Below are 22,215 nucleotides of genomic sequence, written 5' to 3' on the forward strand. Positions count from 1 at the left end.
TGGTGATGGTGATGATGGTCATGATGGTCATGATGATGGTGATGGTGATGATGGTGGTCTTGATGGTGGTGATGGTGATGATGATGGTGATGATGGAGATGGTGATGGTGATGGTGATGGTGGTGTTGATGATGGTGGTGATGTTCATGATGGTCATGATGATTGTGGTGATGGTGATGGTGGTGGTGATGGTGATGGTGATGATGGTGGTGATGGTGGTGATGGTGGTGATGGTGGTGATAATGATGGTGATGATGGTGATGATGGTGATGATGGTGGTGATGGTGGTGATGGTGATGAATGGGATCAAGATGGTGCCTGGCAAGGAGAAGGAGGAGGCATCATTAAGCTGCGTTCCCTGAGGACAGGAACAGTGTCTTACAAGCGTAGGACCTCATCAGTCTTGCCCTACCTTCCCAGGCACCTGGAACAGTCCCTCACAAGAGAAGATGCCATAGAAATATTTGTTGAATCATTGGACAGATGAGTTGAAGAACTTCTCTGTCCCTCTCCATCACCCAGCCTCGAGCAGATGCTCAATCCATATCCGTATCACTTGACATTCATAAGTGACCCACCTCATGGGCGTGTTGAGCTCCCAGACACTCTTGAGGCCTCTACTCTCTTGTCTTGGTACCTTCTGGCCAAGGAGGGTGTGGACCACTGTCGCCCAACAAGACATGGGAAAAGAACAGCCCGGATTGATGGGGGTTTCCAAAGACCCAGCCATGGAGTATGCCCAGCCACCCTTGGGCCTGGCTGGAGTCCCTCTGGGAGGAGCCAGAGCTAATTTGGTGCCTTTTGGCCTTCCTCCTACACTTCCCGTAGGAATAAAAGCAACTTTGGTTTCCCCTCAGGCCTATAAATAATTCAGCCCCATTTGTGTGTCACTGAATCTCTTTCAGCAGGAAGCAGGCAAAGGTCGGGGCCAAGTAAGTATCTCTCCAATGTTTGTGCATAATGTTAAGGAGTATTTTTAGGGAAAATGGTGTTCAGAGGAGAGATGAAGAGAAACTGTGAGGAAATTGTGTTCAAGCGTGGATATTCCCGAATGGATTAGCGGGGGGTTCCTACCTCAACACCCCAGCCGCCCCCACACACCCAGTCCCCAAAGGCAGTAGGCTCCAGCCTGCAGTGCTGACCTGGAGAGGGGTTCATTAGCATCACCCCCTTAAAATGGAATGGAGCTGCTTAAGCTTTTCCCAGCCCAGAAGGGAGCCCGAAGAGTTTATATCCTCATTCTGAAGCCTCCAGATGCTAGAAGGACTTTAAAAAATAAGAGAAGGAGAAAGGAAAGGTTCTTCCTGAGTAAGAATTAAATGCAGGAGTTGCCTGCCAGCAGAGGGCAGGAGACAAGATTATGGGGCTTTGAAGATGCCTGGTTGTGTGATCTCAGGCAAAGGACTTATTATGAGGATTCCAATTCAGAAGCTTTGGCGCGATGGAAATGCTCCCTACTGTTAGATATTCTTTGAAATATATTCTAGGCCGTGATTTCCAATGGCTGGCCTTCCAGAAGTATGTGATGTGGTTTTGATCTGTCAGGAATGCCTCAAGAATTCTGCTTTGTGGGTGTCGCGCTTGCTTGTTCCCTGGTCTGTTGTTCCATGTACTCTCACTGCTTCTCCTGTCCCTCCCCGTCTCTTGTCCCTCTATGGGACCTCAGGGAAGAGGAGGAGGGGCTGGGTGTGCTCCTTCCTTATCTTGGTGCTATCCCCTGAAACCGATGAGCCAGGGAATAAGGCCCCACGAGGGCAGCTCACTGTAGGATAAATAAATTCCACCCCTAACAAGAACACCAGGAACAGAGAATGCCATCTTGGTCATGAGGACCTTGAGGCTTCAGAGAAAGGATGTGAACCCCTTGAGAAAATGCATCTAGAACAGGGTTCCTTCCCCTGGGATCCACAGAGCCTCTAGTTGTCCTGGCTCTAATTTTGGGAGTCCGTGGACTTGAATGGGAACAAATTAGGAAAAAATTTTCAGTGACCTCTACCTGGATGTTTCCATTTCCTTCAACTGAACAGAGACAACCAGGCATGGTAGGACTTACTTTATCATGACTTTGTTCCCAAGGGAAATCAAACACACCTTCCCGTCACGTTAAAATAGTTGTAGACATTGTAAAACATCATCTGTGCTCAGTACAGCTCTGAAGTCTTGGTATTTATTAGATCTGTCAATGGATCTAGTCGTTTAATGCACTAGCGAGGAAGTATGTATATTAATTCTGTCACAAATTGGTATTTTTAAATACTTCGGCAGCAGTAAAATTGGTTCCCTATGTGATTCTGATTCTTTTATTTTGTGCATTTTTTAAAAAAAGAACTTTTTTGAGAAGAGATCTGTCTTCACCCATCTTACCTTTGCCCCATGCTGCCAAAAAAAAGTTAACATTAGCGAAAGGCTACGCTGCCTTCCGAATGTGTCTGCCAGGAACTCTGAGCACGGGGCCCCTTCCTAGGGCCCCCTCAGTCTCCAAGCTCATCCCGCCTTGTTGATGCTCCACTTACGTCTCCTGCCCTTCCCCCGTGTTATCCAGGCCAATTAAGAGGAGGAGGAGGAGGAGAAGGAGGGGGGAAAAAAAGCAACAAGAACCCCAACAGTACGCCTTGCAGCTGACCTAGTTCTTCCCTAGGAGCTCACATCCACCCCGTCTGGCGGGTTTAGAGGAGTAAAGAGGCCAAAGGTTTGGGCCCAAGCTACACAGCTAGCGACGAGTAGGTCCAGGGCTCCACGTTGCCCCGTGGCCCCCTGGCCTCTGACAGCCATCCTGTCCTCACCAGCCCGCCTGGTCTCTCTGCTTAACAGCCACCCTCCCAAAGCGTCGTGACACCCAAATTGGCTTATCTTTATCTTTATCCAAGGTAGTTTATTCTGTGCAGTTTTCATTACTCCAGAAGGAGACCCAAGTTTGATGGGGAAGTCTTAATATCTAGAGGACCATGTCCATGGCACTGGGGCAGGAGCCGTCTTGGCTGGCTAGAGCGTATCAGTTAGGACCCGTGAGGTATGCTGCAAAAACAAATGACCCCAAAAGCCCAGAGACTTGACAGCAAAAATATTTGTCTCTCGCTCATGTTCCGTGTCTCTCAGAGCCCGCCGGGGCTGTGTTCTGTGGCTTCTCTCTAGGACCTACAAGCCCCCACAATCTGGGGCACAATCTCAGCCACAATCTTTTGGCCGAGGAGAAAAAAGAACTTCGCTCTTAAACCTTCCGCTCGGACGGGACTCGGGGCACTCCTACTCATGTTTCATTGGCCAAGGCAAGTCCAAAGTGTGGTATCTTTGGGGGAGGGCGAGGAAGCCAAGATGCTAGTAAGTGATGCAGCTAGTTTGGGGGAAAGCACAGAGAAAGGGGCTCCCTTCTGACTACAAGCTAGATGGCTGCAGGTTTGACCTCCGGCGATCAATCCCATATTTACAAGACCGACCCTGCTGCCTCTGATCTGCGTGCATCATAACCTTAACAACTGTGATGACGGCAAATTGCCTTTTAAAATTATTGCCGCTTTCAGGGGCGCCTGGGTGGCTCAGTGGGTTAAAGCCTCTGCCTTCAGCTCGGGTCATGATCTCAGGGTCCTGGGATCGAGCCCCTGCATTGGGCTCTCTGCTCGGCAAGGAGCCTGCTTCCCCCTCTCTTTCTCTCTGTGCCTCTCTGTCTACTTGTGATCTCTCTCTGTCAAATAAATAAATAAAATCTTTAAAATTATTGCCACTTTCAGAGAGTGTGTTTAGAGCAGAAAGCTCTTCCCCTGTTCCCTTCCCCCCTCGGCTCTGACAGGCGGCACCTCTGAGACTCTGATATGAGACTCTTAATACTCCTTGTTCGTCGTCTCTGTTGTCCCAACCATGGCCCAGGACACACAGTGGCTGTGCAACACAGACACAGCCACTCGCCCCGAAAAGCTGCCCATTTGCTCACCTCTGAAGGCAGCATCCACACCCGCCAAGCAGACATTCTTCCTGAACCCTGATCTGTAACGAAGGGACTGCTCTGGGCTCCTCCCTGTCCCTTCTTGAACTGAAATGCCCCATGGAGAGAGAATGCCAATGTGGCAAGCTGGGTTAGCAGAAGGCGCTAGGGAGCTGTGGCCAGAATGGTTTTCTTCTTTCCCGCTGATGAATGAGAAGGTGGCCGGGCTCGCTTCCGTCTGAGGCAGGTCGTGGTGGAGAAGCGTTTGTGATGTGATCGGGGGATGGATTTTCTCGTTCCTTCGCTCACTGAACCGTGCCGGCTCTGTCAAGCCTTGTGCAAGGTGGATGGAAGGACAAAGAGCTTGGCTTCAGGGAAAGTCCGTGGGTGATGAACTTGCTGCGATGACGTAACGTCATGGGATGGTGGGGACGTGTGACGGCGAAAAGTCAGAGAGGTTTAGGGGTGCGTACCAGCCCACAGGTAGTTTCATTCGTTTGGCTCATTTTCCCCACCAGGTTATTATGTCAAGTGCACAGCAATGTTGATTCATTAACATTCTCCTAGTCGTGATCTGGTACTGATCTTTCCTTCCCTCCATGCATCTGTCCATCCCTGAGTCCCTCTAATTCTTCGTTCATTTCCAAGTAAGTTGCAGACATCAGGATCCTTCCTCCTAAACACGACGGCACGATCGTCGTTCAGTAGAGTTTAATATTTGTCTCTGCATTTTTTTGTGTGTAGAATTTACATCCTTTGAAATAGACACGTGTCAGGCATACGTTCCCTCGGCTTTGACAAAACCATCTATCAACATAATCCAAACCCCTCTGAAGATACGGGAGATCTGAAAGGGTCCTCTCTCCCTTCCCGGTCAATCCTTGCCCTTGTCACTGCTGAGTGTTGCTTGTTCTAGAATTTCAAAGAAGTGGATGTACTCCACATGTCCCTTTATGTGCCTGCCTTCTGCTCAGCACTTTGTTTCCGAGAGTCATTCGTTTTCTAAGTGTACCAGTAATTCGTTCCCTTCCGTTGCTGAGTCATGTTTGGTGGAATAAATGTTTGTTTAATGCACTTTCTACAAGGCAACTTTCAGAATTAAGCTTTACATTTTATTTTATTTTATTTTTTAAATATTTTATTTATTTGAAAGACAGAGATCACAAGTAGACGGAGAGGCAGAGAGAGAGAGAGAGAGAGAGAGAGAGAGAGAGAAGCAGGCTCCCTGCTGAGCAGAGAGGCTGATGCGGCACTCGATCCCAGGACCCTGAGATCATGACTTGAGCCGAAGGCAGCGGCTTAACCCACTGAGCCACCCAGGCGCCCCAATTAAAGAACATACATTGATTGTTTTTCTAATTCACTGACATCTAAAAATTGGGAGCTTTCACAAAAAAATCTAGAGGGGGCCCTGGGTAGCTCAGTCGATTGAGCGTCTGACTCTTGGTTTGGGCTCAGGTCATGATCTCATGGGTCATGGGATCAAGCTCTGTGTCAGGTCCATGCTCGGCAGGGAGCCTACTTCTCCCTCTCCTCACCTTCCTGTGGTCCTCAAAGCTCCCTACTCATCCTGTCTGGGCAACTTCATTCGTTTACGTCCCCTGTCTGCCCCAAAGGTAGATGATTTTCTGACTCTTGTCAGTAGTGACCAAGCGCTCCAAAGTGATCATAAGGGGCGCCTGGGTGGCTCAGCATCTGCCTTTGACTCAGATCATGATCCCAGAGTCCTGGGCTTGAGCCCTACGTCGGGCTCCCTGCTCCGCAGGGTGTCTGTTTCTCCCTCTCCTCCCCATCTGTGCTCCCCCTCACTGTCCTTGTCTCTGTCTCTGTCGCTCTCAAATAAATAAAATCTTTAAAAGGGGGGGGGATAGATTTATGAAGGAGGGGACAAGTAAAGGGATGTGATCTCCTTGGATGTGTTGCAACCGAGATCCCACATTCCAGAAAGAGGAAGACCCTCGCTTTGGAATCCGTTACACCTGCGTCCAGACCCCATCTCTATGTCGCATTGTCTTGGGCACCCGTCCCTTCACTTCTCTCCTCTGTACTATGCGGATACAAAAACACGAACTTAGCAGTTGCCCGAGGGATCGATGAAATAACATATGTAGCCTGCCGAGCACACCGGGATGGTAGTTTATAATCATTGACGTCATCATTATTATCATCAGCTGGTTCTCTACAAGAGAGGAGGTCAGCCCGCTTTTCATCCTGTCTTTCCAGTCCAGTGCAGCAGTTTGGAACCTCTGAATTCTGAGAGACTGTGGTTGCGCCTAATGGAGGGGATGCATTTCTCGATCCGAGTTGGGTCCCAGAGAGAAGCCATCGCGAAGGCAGAATCCAGGCAAATAGGCAGGAACTTCCTTTCTCGTGTTTTAGAGGAGTCGGGACGAAAAGACGGGAGGTCTGTAGAGACCAAGGGTGGAGAATATCAGAGGAGAAACGCCAGCAGCAGACCCCAGTACGTACAGGACATTAGCGTATACGGATATCACACTCCCATCAGTGGGAGAGAGACTGATTACTCCATAAAGGTAACCACTGGGAAAGCATCTGGAGAGAGAGAAAGGGGGATCCTCATTCCGCACCTTGCCCTGAAATCCCCGATGGAGAGCCGAGACTTAAACATAACATAATGCAGCCATTAAAATACGAACAGAAAACATAAAGGGTTTTCTTTTTTTCTTTATTTTTTTTAATAAAATCTTGTTGAAAAGAAAACATGAAGCACTACTACACGTTAGCATCCATTTATAAAAGAGAGATGCCTTTGAACAAATAGATAAGCAATGTCTGCCTTTAAAAGCCACCGAGTTTAAAAAGATTTATGACATAGTGGGGAAAATATTTATGCAAAGCGGAAGGAAAGGTCATTTGCTAAATGGAAAGAAATCCTGTACATCCGTTCAAAAAAGGCCAGCAGCTCAATGAAAAAATAGTCCAAATGTCCTTCATTTAAAAATAAAATATCAGGGGACACCTGGGTGGCTCAGTTGGCTAAGCGACTGCCTTCGGCTCAGGTCATGATTCCAGAGTCCTGAGATCGAGTCCCATATCAAGCTCCCAGCTCCATGGGGAGTCTGCTTCTCCCTCTGACTTCCCCTCTCATACTCTTCCTCTCTGTCTCTCCCTCTCTCTCTCAAATAAATAAATAAAATCTTTTAAAAATAAATAAATAAAATAAAATAAAATATCAGGGTTAAGCCTCTGCCTTCAGCTCAGGTCATGATCTCGGGGTCCTGGGATCAAGCCCGGCATCGGGCTCTCTGCTCAGCAGGGAGCCTGCTTCCTCCTCTCTCTCTGCCTACTTGTGAGCTCTGTCTAATAAATAAACAAAATCTCTAAAAACTAAAATAAAATATTAATAGCTCTTTAACACCTGAAAATACGCTCACTCGCTAAGTTATAAGACACATAGACATCAAAGCTGGAATCTCATCTCGAACTTCTCCGTTGCCACTGTGTTCTGCACTAGATTCCCTGACGCGTTGATCTTAGAACTTGCAGTTCGTACCACGCTCTCTCCCCACTTCCCTCACCCCTACCCCTGGCAACTGCCATTTTACTCTGTTTCTGTAAGTTTGGCTTTTTTTTTTTTTTTTTTAGATTCCCCGTGTAAGTGAAATCATACAGTATTTGTCTTTGACTTATCTCACTTAGCCTCATACCCTCAAGGTCCAGCCATGTTGTCTTTCTTTTTAAAGATTTTATTTATTTATTTATTTGACAGAGAGATCACAAGTAGGCAGAGAGGCAGGCAGAGAGAGAGGAGGAAGCAGGCTCCCTACTGAGCAGAGAGCCCGATGCAGGGCTCGATCCCAAGACCCTGGGATCATGACCTGAGCAGAAGGCAGAGGCTTTAACCCACTGAGCCACCAGGTGCCCCTAGCAATTTCTTCTTTTATGGCTGAATTATACTCCATTGTCTGTCTCTGTGTGCGTGTCTATCACGTTTTCTTTATCCGTGCATCTGGCGATGGACAACTGACATTGTCTCCGTGTCTTGACTATTGGGAATAATGTAGACATGGGGGCTACCGATCTCTCTCCAACAGAGTGATTTCGTTTCCTTTACATAAATGCCCAGAAGTGGGATTGCTGCATCATAGGGCCGTTTTATTTTTACTTCCTTGAGGAACCTCCATACTGTTTCCCATGGTGGCTGCACCGGTTTGCAGTCCTACCAACAGTGGCCCAAACTCTCAAAATTAAAAATGCACATACTCGGTGACCCAGAAACTCCCCCGGGGAAAGTTATCCTGCAGTCCCACTCGGACTCGTGGGAGATGCTGCAAACACCGAGGTTATGGGCGGTATTGCGGGCAGGAGCGAAACATCAAGGATAACCTAAAAGCTATAAATAAGTTTTGGGGAAGATAGATTATGGTACATCCTGGAAATGGAATACTGCTTTGGAGCAATATAGAACAATCGCCCAGACATATTGTTAAAATTGACCAGGGTGGGAGGGGGCCAGTACAGAATGGTGACTGTAGTCAGCGTCCGCCGGGCGCGGGGGAGGGAGGGCGGGCAGCGGATAACGCACGCGTGTGCAGCTGTTTCTGGAAAGACATAGGAGAGACCAGTATCAGTAGCTGACTCTGGACAGGGAAGCTGCCGTGCGGAGGCTGCGAACCCTTTTAAATTTTATGCCATGTGCCTGGATTACCTATTCATTTTTTTCTTAATTTAAAAGAGAGTACAGTTGCTATCTCTGGGCCTTTTAAACAGGGATGACTGTTTCAGCAGACTATCACAAAGAATGCGCAAGCATTGTTAGAATGGTCCAAATATATTCTCCTATAACCCGGGAATTCTAGGAATTTCCTGAAATACATCCGCACCGGCTAATTCCATCGCACTCAAGATGCGGAAAGAGTGTCTATTAGATGTGTCGAAGCATCACAGGCTTTTGACCTCCAGGTCTCCAAATCCATTAGCACAGAGCAGAAGGGAGTCGCTCGGGGTCCCCCAGTCTCCCTCCGTGGCCTCCAGAGCACGCAGGACCTCATCCCGGCCACAGTTGATGGTCACCCAAGTCCCAGGGACCATCGCACACACAGGCCTGGAGAACAGAAGGCGATTCTTAACATAAATGGAATTTGGAGCTATTTCCAAAGCTAGAACGCATTCAGACCGTAATGGGAAGGCATTTTTAGCTTCCAAATGGTAACTGACATTTGAGGGTTTACAATCTGCCAAGCTTCGACATGAATTCTCTCTTCTCGTTTTTACCATGATGATGACTCTCGTCTTTTCCATTTCCAGGTGAAGCCGCGGGTGCTCAGAGATGTTCGTCCGAGGTCACCAAGTGAGACTCAGACTCAGGCCGGCTGACTCCAGAAAGCCTTCCCTCTGCCCGCCCTACACCCACTTTTAAAATCACCAAGCCTTGCCTTCCACCTGCCCGTGGCCACCCTCTTGCACAGCAAAGCTCCAGGTCAGTACACAGTCGGTGGCCGGGGGGTAGGGAAGTGGAGGAAGGTCTCCCTCAGGGGGAACAAATCAACTGTTCCTCTCTCTTTGCGACACCACCCGCGTCTCCAAGCAGCAAGGTCAAGGTGTGCCCTGAAACCCGTGAGGGCAAACGTGGTGGTCAGGGACCGGGTTTCTGTGATGACCACTTCCCAGCCATGTAACTACAGCTCCCCAGAGAAACAGAACCAAATCGGTAGAGAAAGAGAGAGACAGCGGGGAGAGAGGGGGGTTTATTAAAAGGGATTGGCTCATGCAATTAAGGAGACTGAGGAGTCCCTCGATCTGCTGTCTACAAGCTGGAGACCCACAGAAGCAAGAGATGTTGTTCCAGCCCAAACCCAAAGGCCTGAGAAACCCAGGAGCCAAAGGCACCCGTCGAGTCCAACTGCAAAGGCCAAGAACCAGACTTGCCCATGTCTGAGGGCGGGAGAAGACGGCCATCTGAGCTCCGGCACAGAGAGCAAGTCTGCCCTTTCTCTGCCTTTTTGTTCTACTTGGGCCCTCAGCACAGCAGACGATGCCCCCCACATGGGTGAAGGCAATCTTCTTACTCAGCTGATTTGGATGCTACTCTCTTGCGGAAACACCCGCACAGACACACCCGGACGTCAGGTTTTACCAGCCACGTGGGCATCCATGTGGGCTCAGTCCGGTTCACGCACAAAATTAACCTCCACTTGGCGCAGGTGACTTAGCCACCTCGGAATGAGAAGGTCCGAGGGGAGGGCCTGGCACGCAGACAGTCATTGACCCAGGTTAACCACCATTCGGAACATTGTTGTTCTCTCGTACAACGTTTCTGTCCGGCCCAACTCTCGGTGGCTCTCTCCTGTTCATCTCCGCCACCCAGCACACAGTAGATCCTCACCCAGGCTGGCCTGGCACACAGTAGGTCCTCAGAGTGGGTGTTTGGATGGAACAGAATCCATTTTAGCCTTAACATCTTTAAGTGGTTGGAGTTGCCCGTGTGACCTTACGTGTTAGCTCTGCAGAGGGTCAGGGCACCACTGGGAGGGACACTTTGTTGTGGCGGAAGGTGGCTGGCCGTCCGGGGCCAGGGGCGAGAGAGATGGTTCCAGATGCCCAGAACTCATCTCCTCCGAAACCACCCCCCGTGACAAAACTTCCCTCTCCTATGAGCCTGTGCCTCTAACGTCTTTACAACGAGAATTGTTCTTCAGGCTTTTACTCCACAATCAGCAAAGAAGATTTAAAATAGCACCAGAACAGAGGTCTGGGGACTCAAATCCATGCTACGCGGGGAGGCGCCGAGACGGCTGGAACCTCCAGCACCGTTCGGGGATTCTGAACCTTGTGGCAGGTTAGGATCTCCGGGAGAAGTTTCATAAAAATTTCTAACAGAATCAGACTTTCTGGAATGGGGCCCGCTGTCGGTATTTTTAAAGCTCCCTGGAGACCCGACTGTGCAGCCGCGGAAGGAGCACCAGTGGGTTAACCCCCAACATCCTCCTCCTTTTTAAGGAGAAACATGCCTAACATCACATTGACCATGAGCCGTTATGACGCGAGCCGCTCGATGGCCGTCCGTGTATCCCTCAGTGTCGTGTAACCACTACCTCTGCCTTGTTCCAAGACCCGTCCGGCACCCCCAAAAGGAAACCCCATACCCCCTCAGCAGGCAGCCCCAGTTCCCTTTTGCCTCAACCGCCGGGAATCACTCATCTATGTTCTATCTCCGTGGATTCACCTGCTCCGGAAATCCCACCGGGACGACGTCACACGGCCTGGGACCTTCCCTGTCCGGTGCCTTCAGGGATCTCGTGTCTTCAAGGTTCACACACGTGGCAGCCTGTGTCAGGATGTCATTCCTTCTTGGGGGGCGGGTCTCCCAGGTACAAAGCTACCGCATTCTGTTTATGCACTCGCCCGTCCGCGGACCTCTGGGTTGCTGGCAGACCTCTGGGTTGCTGTTCGTCACCTCCTATGAAAGCAGGGAAGGGAGGTGCGGTGAGCCCAGGAGGCTCCCAAAAGTCACACGGCTCTGAGAAGCAGACCGGGGAGCGGACCCTTGTCTCTTGATTCCCACGCAAGCTTGCCTCTGACTCCCCTGCCTCCCCATGAGTGTGTCTGCTCCCTGATGAGTGTGTCAGCAGCCCGGTGGGTGTATCAGGCCCCTGCTGAGTTGAAAGGGGCCCCTGAGGGCCAGCTGTGTGTGCACCGGGAGGCATCGCATCTGCTCGGCTGCCGCGTGGGGAGGACGCAGGTGGAGAGTGAGAAGCGCACCTGGGCCACATTCTGACCCCTTGTCCATCAGCTCCCTGCCCTGGGCCAGCCCACACAGCCCCCCCCCCCCGAATCTCAAGCCAGAGCCTTCAGGAGCAAGCAAGGTGAGACCTTCAGGAGGGGACCCCAGGAGCCCGAGGGAGGGTGCAGGGAAGAGAGGCAGGGAAGGAGAGAAACCAGGAGGGGGTGCCCAGTCTGGTACCCAGCAGGCCTCTCTGCAAGATGGGGCCCCTGGGTTGCCCCACTTGTAGGGAAAAGACACTGGGGTGTTCACCCTCTAATCCCCACCTGTCGGGGCTCCTGGGGCTTTAACCCCATGCTGCCTGTGGGTGGGGACGTGGCTCTCACGCAGAGAGCCACAAGGCGAGGGCATGGGCACTGACATAACCTGCTCTCACCTCTGTTTCCTTCTCCGTGAGAGGATCTGCAGGTGAGGTCATGGATAAAGGTCCATTTACACAACAAGCATATATTGAGCACCTGCTGTGTGCCAGGCATCCTACTGAGGGCTGTGGATGCAGAGAGAGATGACGGGTGGTCTTAGTCCATTCGGGCTGCAGTGACAAAATACCACAGACGGGTTGGGGGGCGCGCTTAAACCACAAACATTGATTTGTCGTGGTTCTGGAGGCTGGAAGTCCAAGGTCAGGGAGGTGGCAGATCTGGTCTCTGGGAAGAAGCTCGTCCTGGTTTGAAGACGGCCGCCTTCTCACTGGGTGCCCCCACGGAAGAGAAGGAGAAAGGATTAGTTCTCTTCTCCACCACAGGGGGCTTCGCCGGCATGACCTGATCACCTCCCAAAGGCCCACCTCCCCATACCTGAGGGGCTTCAACGTAGGAGTTTTGGGGAGACCAGGCTTCAGTCCATAGTGGAAGCGGTCCCCCCACCTTTGGCAAACTCACAGTCTAATGTGGCTGAACGAGACCTCCCCTCCCTTCTGATGCAGAAGGACAGAAACATGCCCAAAGTTCCGGCTCCGTCACTCGGGGGAGACACACTCGTCACGGTGGAGAGCCCAGCCGCCCGCTGAATCACAAACTTACGTACCCATCCTGACTCACCTCCCTTCTTCGCCTCTTCTCGGAGCCAGGCGCTGAGAGGAACAGGCTGGTCCAGGCCCCAGTTCTGTTGACCAGCTGCACAGATCCCCCCGCCCGCCTCAGCCCTGTGATGGGCACGGCTCTCCCCTCCCTCTCCCTGCAGAGCCTCCGAGAGCTCATGCAGGACAGATGCCAAGTGGTCAGCCTTCAGCCATTTTCAATCTCGGGAACCTCCAAAAATAGCTAAACTCTAATGCATATTTCAGGTTAGACTTGTTTATTTTCCCTCTCTCTGAGCCAGCAAGCTAATTTCCCCAGAGGGAGAAGGCAAGCAAAGGCTGCTGCCAGAAAACAGAAGAATCGGCTTAAGCTTCTCCCTTGATTGCCTGTGGGGAGATGCCTCCCGGGCTCCATGTCTCAGGGCTCTGAAAAAGGCCCAGAGACCGGGACCTTTCCATTGCGTGAGCAAGACATTTGCATAAGGCCAACCACACATCCCAGTCGCTGCCTCACTCTGGATGTAGACTTCCAGCCTCTCAGCTTGCAAGAGGAGAATCTGGGGCCAGCCAGGCACCAGCCTTGATCTTCTCTTAGTAGCCAGGCTGGGGGAAAAACAAAACAGAAACAGAACTACTGTGGTTTAAATTCCAAAGTAAGGAAGGACCCTGGTAGACCAGGTGTCTACACAGCTGGGGCCAAGGATGGAAGAATATTGGGGGGGGGGGGTCTTGGGTGCAGAATTAGCAGACTGATGTACCATTTGGATGTGTTCCTACCACAGAAGCTTAGCTATATTGAACCAGAATGGAGGGTGGTAAAAACACAAGCTAGAAATGCTTGAATTCCCCATCCACGGGCTGCTGGAGAGTCGTGGCTCACCTTGAGACCGAGAAGGTTGTGGGCCCAGACATCTGCACAGACTTTCCTTCTGCTCGCAGAGATGTTTGGGTAAGAACAGCCTGCCAGTCCCCCCAGGTCCTTCCTGTCTGAGGCCCTCAGTGGCTCCGACGAAAACCTCATTCTCCTTGGGTCTGAAGGGGCTGCGTGATTCCAGACTCTTCAAAAATGAAATGCAGAACTTGAACTTCAGAAAGAACGAGACGGTGGGAAAACATCGGGGCACTGACCCTTTGCCTGGGAGCTTCATAGAGATCTGGGTAGAAGACAGCCCCAGTCTCCCAACCGCAGAAAATCCAGGACATCCATACAGAAGGAGATCTGGTGACCCGAATCATCGCCGCCAAGATAAGCTTAAACCAACTCACCACTGTGTCCCACAGAGTCTTCCGAATCCGTGGGAGGTGGTAAAATGACCAAAGCCACCAAGATCGGAAGCTCTTTTTCTTTTCTCTAGAGACATTCTGGAAAGCATGACCTCTGAAAAGAAGAGATCCAGGACCTCAAGGGTAGGAGCAAAAGAGGAGGGTAAAACCAGGGCGGCCTGGCCCTAATTAGCCAATGTTTTCCCTTTGGGAATCCACGCTGCTGTGTACCTTCCGGGCACCTGACACCTCGCTCGTTGTGTCCACACCTGTTGACTGCCCATGGAAGGTATTAATATTCTACTTTGGGGAAAATCTTGTCCCTTAAATGTTTTTTGTTTTTTTGTTTTTTAGTCTCAATTTGCACGAGAAGAAAACTAGACTGAGAACATTCAAGTGACAGGGCGCCCGGGTAGCCCGGTCTCTTGAAACTCTGACTCTTGATTTCGGCTGTGGTCATGATCTCAGGTCGTGGGATTGAGCCCCAGGTCGGGCTCCGTGCTCAGCCGGGATCCCTTTTCTCTCCCTCTCCCCCAGCCCCTCCCCCTGCCCACACTGGTGTTGTGTGCGCACGCTCACCCTCAAGACAATAAACAGATCTTTAAAAATGAAAGAAAAAAAGAAAAAGTTCAAGTGGCCTGTCCAAGGTTGCTCAGGCCATAGATGACGGAGTGAGTATTTGAATCTGTATCTGAAGCTGAATGAACTCTTCCCACCGCCCTGCTTTAGAAGAGATGCAAGTGCCAGGGAAAATCACAACCCCATTCTTAAGGTGGTCCCACAAAGCGGTTTCTTTCACGGCTCTGCTAGTCAGCACCCGGTGCCAAAAGGCAGCATTTGCTTTTCTCTCTCTTGTCTCTCCTCTGCCTGGAAACCTCATTTGCATGAGGTCTGAAACAATACTTTTGGCTCATCCTCTTAGGAAACAGTGGAGGACGGAGAGACTAGCTCTTTCTGGAGACTGCCAACGTCTAAATCAAAATTTCTCCCTCCAGTAACGGGTGGTCAGGATGGACCTTGTCCAGTTTTTTGGTTTTTTTTTTTTTTCTTCACTTCCAGGACGGTTGGTGTCTGTTCCACATGCCCTGTTTTTCTAGACAACTTCCTCTCGGAGAAGAGATGGTACATATGCACGGCTACTGTTGCTCCCCCAGCGTTGCCCATGACAGACATGTGTAATCAATCTCGGCATTGCATCCCCCAGATCCTGGCCTCCGCCTCAGTCTTCAGTTACTCAAGCACCAACCATCTCCTGCCAACCAAGGAAATCCACTTCCCGTCCTTCTTCTGTGGCACTGCTGCATCAAGCCGAGCTTCCAAACCAGCCTTTGCCCCAGAAGAACAATATATATCTCCCCTCTCTCCCATTAATCGGCTGAATGCAAGACTCAGCTTAGAAAAGCCACTTCCTGACTTGTTGATTTTAACCATTCTGACTGGTGTGAGGTGATATCTCATTGTGGTTTTGATTTGTATTTCCCTGATGCCGAGTGATATGGAGCACTTTTTCATGTGTCTGTTGGCCATCTGGATGTCTTCTTTGCAGAAATGTCTGTTCATGTCCTCTGCCCATTTCTTGATTGGATTATTTGTTCTTTGGATGTTGAGTTTGCTAAGTTCTTTATAGATTTTGGACACTAGTCCTTTATCTGATATGTCGGATGCTGGCAAGGATGCGGAGAAAGGGGAACCCTCCTACACTGTTGGTGGGAATGCAAGCTGGTGCAACCACTCTGGAAAACAGCATGGAGGTTCCTCAAAATGTTGAAAATAGAACTGTCCTATGACCCAGCAATTGCACTACTGGGTATTTACCCTAAAGATACAAACGTGGTGATCCAAAGGGGCATGTGCACCCAAATGTTTATAGCACCAATGTCCACAATAGCCAAACTATGGAAAGAACCTAGATGTCCATCAACAGATGAGTGGATCAAGAAGATGTGGTATATATACACAATGGAATACTATGCAGCCAAGAAATGAAATCTTGCCATTTGCGACAACATGGATGGAACTAGAGCGTATCATGCTTAGCGAAATAAGTCAAGCAGAGAAAGACAACTATCATATGATCTCCCTGATATAAGGAAGTGGTGATGCAACATGGGGGCTTAAGTGGGTAGGAGAAGAATCAATGAAACAAGATGGGATTGGGAGGGAGACAAACCATAAGTGACTCCTAATCTCACAAAACAAACTGAGGGTTGCTGGGGGGAGGGGAGTTGGGAGAAGGGTGGTGGGGTTATGGACATTGGGGAGGGTATGTGCTTTGGTGAGTGCTGTGAAGTATGTAAACCTGGCGATTCACAGACTTGTACCCCTGGGGATAAAAATATATGTTTATAAAAAATAAAAAATTTTAAAAAAAGAAAGAAAAGAAAAGCCACTTCCTATTAGAGAATCTCCACTGTGAAACCATGTAACCTGGCCATGATTAATTAAATAGGAACAGAAATCATTCCAAGGTGAATTCCTCACAAGCCCATACCATGGGATTTCACCTAAATATTTGAATTCCCTTTGGAAATTTGAGCCGAATTCTAAAGCATCGCACACAGGAGGACCTGAACGGCTCGTGGCCAAGGTCCCTTTGCAGTCAAGGGCACCAGTCCTGGGTCAGATTGGGAGCGTTAAGCCTGAACCTCCCCGCCACGCAGGTCTGTGCTGAGGTTCAGTGATGTGACGCGGCAGACTCTATACGGGAGCTCCAAACTCAAGGGCAGAAGGGGCTGCATTATTTATAGTTCCCCTTCAGCACGCCTCATGGGCGGATTGCACCATTCACCGTGACCTGTTGGGGAGGCACTTTGCCTCCCACCCCCAGCCACAGCAAGTTGAGAAAACAGGACTCCGGACCTGTCGGTGCTGCTTGAGTGAGACCAAGGATCTGGAGGGTCTGGAGGTGCAGAGCCCAGACTCGGAACAGGCTGTGATAAGACTCCGTATCATCCGAGCCCCTTCCTCCCCCACCAGAGCACAGGGGACACTGTGCGGAGGAATAAAGGCAAGAAGGAAGGAAGGAGAGAGGGAGAGAAAGCAAGTCACCCAGTGCATATGGGTTCCTCTTCCCTGTGCTTCCTACTCAGTAAATCGTGTGCTGATTTCTCTCTGCCTTGCCCCTCGAGAGTTATCATCAAGCTCTAATTTTGCATAGTGCCTGGGTTTCGCCACATATGTTCAAATTAAAGATAAACTCTCTTCAAGGGGAAATCATCCCTTTCAAAAGTGGAAGCCTACTTGAAATGTAAATGTTGCTTCCGTCCCCACCAAAGGAAGACTTCTGACTCACGCTGGAATCCAGTCTGTGCCTCCATGCCGCGTGCGTACCACCGCTCCCCACGCCTCTACCCTTGGCAGACATCACTAATCGATTGCGACTTGCCTTCGCTCAGAGGTGGGGAAGCAGCCTCAGAGTTGCCCGCTGTGCAGGGCTCCGGGAAGCCACTGTGGCCCACCAAGAGCTGACGTGTGAGATAAAGGCTGGTCGCCAGCTTTGACTGCCATGGATGACATAAAATCCTGCTTCCTATCTCCACTCTCCTCTGTCACAGGCTTTGGCTTTGCCCCAACACCCAAGCGTCACACCCATTGCAACTCAAGCCCTGGCCGGCTTGTCCTAACCCCCTGGAGGGAAAGATTTTGACAAAGTCCGCCTTTTCTGGAAACACGGTAATGAGAGTTCAGCTCCTCCTCGTCACCAAGCATCCTCACATCCGTGATCTCAGGTCATGAGTCAGATAGTCTTGGGAAGTGAGTATAGAAAGACTGTGAGGTTTGACTCCAAGCCTAAATAGGTCCAAACCTTGACTCGGCGCATTACCCGCTGGGAGCTTTCGCACATCGCTCTGTCCGCCCGGGCCACGTCGTCTTTGTCTGGAGATCCAGCCGTGCCCACCTCCCAGGGCTATTGCCAAAACTGCAGGAGATCAGGCACACAGGTGCTTGTCACAGTGTCAGACCATCAGAGCCTGCTGGCAGCAGTGGTGTTCATTAGAAGATGCCATCTCAGATGTGGTTTCCGAGAAGATTGTAAGATAAGGGTTTAAATACCGTGCATTTGTGAGGCGATCCTAGGAAGCATCCAAGGGTAGTAAGACAGGGAAGGGAAGAGAACCAAGGGTATTTTTTGAGTTATTTTTTGAGTTGGTCCCCCTTGTGGGCTAGTGGGGCTCCATCCCAAAAGAGACTCTGGGAGGCAAGGTAGAGCACGTGCCCAGAGTTTTCCCACCGACTCCCACTCTTGTTTGTGGAGGGCTTCTCCTGGCAATGTTCTCTCCCCGCACAGTCCTGACTTGCCTTGCTCTCTGGCCACTCTTGCTCCCAGGACCCAGAGAGTGCCCTCAGGCCTCACTGTGCCCTCCCCGAGGGCAGAAGCTGTTGTCAGGAACTGTAAGCGCCGGGGGAGAGACGAGCCCGTGCACCAGAGCAGAAAAGAGAGTCCTGGGCGTTGGGTGGCAAATGCGAGCTTGCGCGTACTCTGAGCGGCAGCGCGGCAGGGGAGAAAGCACATCGTTCCAGGTTGTCGTAGCAGCTCCGTCGCTTAGTCAGGTGTGAAAACGGTTGTATCTGTACCCCCTGCTAATGCTCTGTGCGGAGTTCATGGTCAAACGTCGGCAAACCACCTCTCAGAAGTTGGATGTTCAAGAAACAGTGATGGCAGCCAAACTGCTCAGTGACCGGTCCCTTTGCTTCTTCCACCAGGGCAGGTGGCCTCCGTGACTGGCAGTGAAACTTGCCTCATCCATCCGTCTATCCATCCATCCATCCATCCATCCATCCATCATCCACCCATCCCTCCAAGAGCTATGGCATACGCCCTAGAGACCAGCGTTTCCACGGAGAAGGGGATACACTGGTGAATAGACATGACCTTGGCTGTTCTCCTGGACACGGGTAAGCAATCCAATGAGTGCAGTAGAAGATTGTGGGTTAGAGATGCCTTGACTACAGCATTGCGTGCATTTCAAAAGTTCAATGGGCAGATGAGTGACTCAGAGAATATTACTAAAATCCACATTCTGCTTCGGAGTCTAGGATGGGCTCCAAGAGTCTGCATTTCCAGAAAGTTCTTAATTAACACCGATGCTACACATTGGAGTGAGGAAACTCTACAGAATTCATTGGGGAAGCAAAGGAGGGACTAACTCCTTCCTGGGGGAAGGCATCTGCTTTTCTCATAGGGTTATCTCAACGTTGGGAATCCTCCTGGGAGGAGAAGGAAATTATGGAGTCCGTGAACTGGAAAGGTCATTCAAAATGATTTAGTCCAATGGTAGGGGAAGGCAGCCACAGAGGGCTGTCTGGTATCTTCCTAAGGATGTGCCCCCTCACCTGTTTTGGTGGTGTTTGGCTACTTGAAGAGCCAAGAAGCTCTCCATGGTCCCAGCTCTTGCATGAAAGTGAGTGAGGGAGACTTTATAAAGCCAACATGCCTCCCGGCAGCCCGGAGTAGCCTCCTGCTTGCCCCAGTGGGACCGGAACCAGAAAGCCAACTCTGCAGAAAGTGACTCACCGTCGGGGCCGGGCTCCGGAGAATCCGAGGCGGATAAGGACATGAGCAAACGTCGTCTCCCAGATTTCTGCTTCATCCCTCCCTTCACTCCCCGAAAAGGCCTTCTGGCTTTCTGCTCCTCTCCAACGCATCCATCAAACTCAGTCTAAGGGAGCTAGCCGGAAGGGATGCTAATGGGGCTGGGTCTTACATGAAGTCGCCTAAACCCAGAGAGAGTGACAGGAACAGAGTCTCCCCCCGAAAGACCCATGTGAGCCACCCCACAGGCTACAGAGGCCTCGAGGTCAGTCAGTCTCCCACAGTAAATATTTCAGCCTAGAAGGTTGTGTTGTCATTTCGTAGGAGAATAGGGGATGAGATGGAGAATCCTATACTTAGAATAAAGCCCCTCCTTTTTATTTCCCCTCTCCAACGGGCTTGAATAAATTTCTACTACTTGTAACTGAAAGATGCTTGATTAAAAGACAGGTTTCCAGATGGCCGAGGCCAGCAGCGTTCCCAGCTCCATGGGTAAATTCTGGTGACTGAATGAGCCATGCTATAACCCAGAAGAAGGTAATTCCGTGGGATTTTTGGTCTCCACGAGGCACAAAGGGAGCCTTCCCTCGCCCCTAGTATCTTACTCTGCTGATACTGCCCAGCTCCTGACCAAAAGGAAGATACACATCAGCACCGGCGAAGGACGAGGAGAAATGGGTGTCTGGACAGATCTCTGAATGCAAAGGCTTGAATCTGGCTTCTGGTCTCCGCCCCACGACCAAGTAACCAAACGCCCTTGGAGAAATCCCACCCCCCTCGGTTTTTCCCTGTCCTCACATGGATCTGTAGTACAGATGTGACGACCACCTCTCCAGCATCTGTACCCTCTCCCCTCGCCCTGACAGCATCAGTGGGCTTTGGGGGGAAATTGACTCCAAACCCTGGAACGGGCTGGAGGAAGCCCACCAGCGTCTGTCAGTCGCCAACCGCGGTGCCCAGGCCAGGGGTGGGCATGTGACCCACGCAGGTGCTTGGAGCCGAGGCCCCAGCCTCTGCCGTGGCACGTTGGGAACAACAGTGCTCCCTCTGCCCCAGGGATGAGATGCGGATGAGAAAAGCGGGAAGCACCACTTGGTTGTATCCCCATTATAGTCGTGAAAGAAACCAGCTTGAGAATGAATCTGACTTGCAAAATAACTTTTAAAAAAAAGAGAGAGAGACAGAGACAGAGAAATTAAGCCATCGTAATGATCACAGTGCACCCAAAACTGGTACTCCCTTTGCATATTTCAGTTCTCTCTCAGTGGATTCCCTTTATTTTTATGTCCACTGGAGATGAGCTTTCTGTTGCTGGAAAATGAACTACGCACTCATCCATGGGTTCCCAGGTTTTCAAAGCCCCTGTGGACTTCGCAGGATGGCGAGCTGTCTGGACTGAAATCATACCGTCGGTGTGGACGTGTTGTGTTGATCATAAAATTCTGTAGACAGGGAAGGGAGGGTTGCCCTGAAAACAGCCGGGAAGGAAAGAGTTAAGCTTTTTGCCGAGCCCCAAAGACAGTTTAGTGAAACGTAATGAAAGAGGCCGATGGAGGATTCATATTGATAGCAGTTGGCTTTGAGAAGCAAAAGCCAATTATTCAAAGCCTCCTGCTTATTTATTTGGATCTGTTTAAGAGGATCCACCAGACTGAGCAGTATTTGTCCTGACCGGATTGGTTCAGAGGGAGCCGGGAAGCAGCAAATTGACCAATTTTCACTCTCGGGAAAATTCCATCCCGCTGCTTGACTCGGAAGAGGTGCAGAGAGGCCACTCTCCTGAGAGTCCCCTGTGCAGGGTCCACCATCCCCGCTGCTCACGGAAGCTCTGGTCCGTGGAGGGGGCAGAAAAGCTGGTGGGAGTGGGCTCGCTGCTGGTCTTCTGGTTGGTGGAAAGGACACTGGTTCAAGTCCACACTCTGCCACTGAGCCTGCGTGATCTTGACCTCTCTGGTCTCAGTTTCTTCATCTGCAGAATGGGAATGCTAGCCTTTGTCTGTGTAGCCACATCCCAGGATATGCCAGTCACAAGTGGCTGTAGTTCCTTTCTTCTGGCCATTCTATGGGAAAGGAAGGGGAGCAGCAACACCTTTTAGAAATAAATCAACCGCTCCCAGGGAGAAGCAGAGGATACAGATACCCTGTGGATTTTACATCGTACCTTGGACACAAACGTCCACCACGACCTCTTATCTCGTATAGACATTCGACAGTCATGCAACAGAACGGCCGCTGAATGCCTCCAATGCACTGGGCTCCAGGTACAGACGGGAACTAGACAGATAAGTTTCCTGCCTGTGCAGCTCCTGTGTTCTAGGAAGGAGAGACAAACAGTAAATATATCAACAAATAAAAAAGATTATTTCATATATCGAAGTTGTCCTGACTCACAACCCATCTCTGGAATGATGAAATGATCATTCATCCATCCATGTTTACTGTGTATTTTCTGTCCCTCCTGAGAGCATGGAAGCTTCGTGAAGGTTAGAATCACTGTTACGTTCACCAGTGTAGCCCAGATTCCTAACGAGTGCTGGCACATAGTAGGTGCTCAGTAAAGATTCATGGAACAGACTGATTTAAAGCAGAGTGCTACAGAAAAATGAAGGAGGGTAACAGGGTGGAGAGCGATGGGGCAGAATGAAGACTGAGACTCTGGTTTCGACAGAAGTCCAAGAAGGCTTCTCGGAGTAGGTGTCCTTTCAGTTGACACCTGCATGGTGAGAAGTGGGCAGCAGATA

General features: G+C 50.5%; 1 long non-coding RNA gene across 1 annotated transcript in view; it reads left to right on the forward strand.

Annotated features, from left to right (window-relative positions):
- Positions 1–18,728, forward strand: part of LOC132027229 (uncharacterized) — a 21,742-nt gene extending 3,014 nt beyond the window's left edge. The window contains exons 2-3 of the long non-coding RNA XR_009407102.1: positions 9,185–9,356; positions 18,646–18,728. This is a non-coding gene — a long non-coding RNA (uncharacterized LOC132027229). The remainder of the gene's footprint in view (positions 1–9,184; positions 9,357–18,645) is intronic.
- Positions 18,729–22,215: the final 3,487 nt, after the last annotated feature.

Source organism: Mustela nigripes, chromosome 11 (assembly GCF_022355385.1).
Source record: "Mustela nigripes isolate SB6536 chromosome 11, MUSNIG.SB6536, whole genome shotgun sequence".
NCBI classification, from domain to species: domain Eukaryota; kingdom Metazoa; phylum Chordata; class Mammalia; order Carnivora; family Mustelidae; genus Mustela; species Mustela nigripes.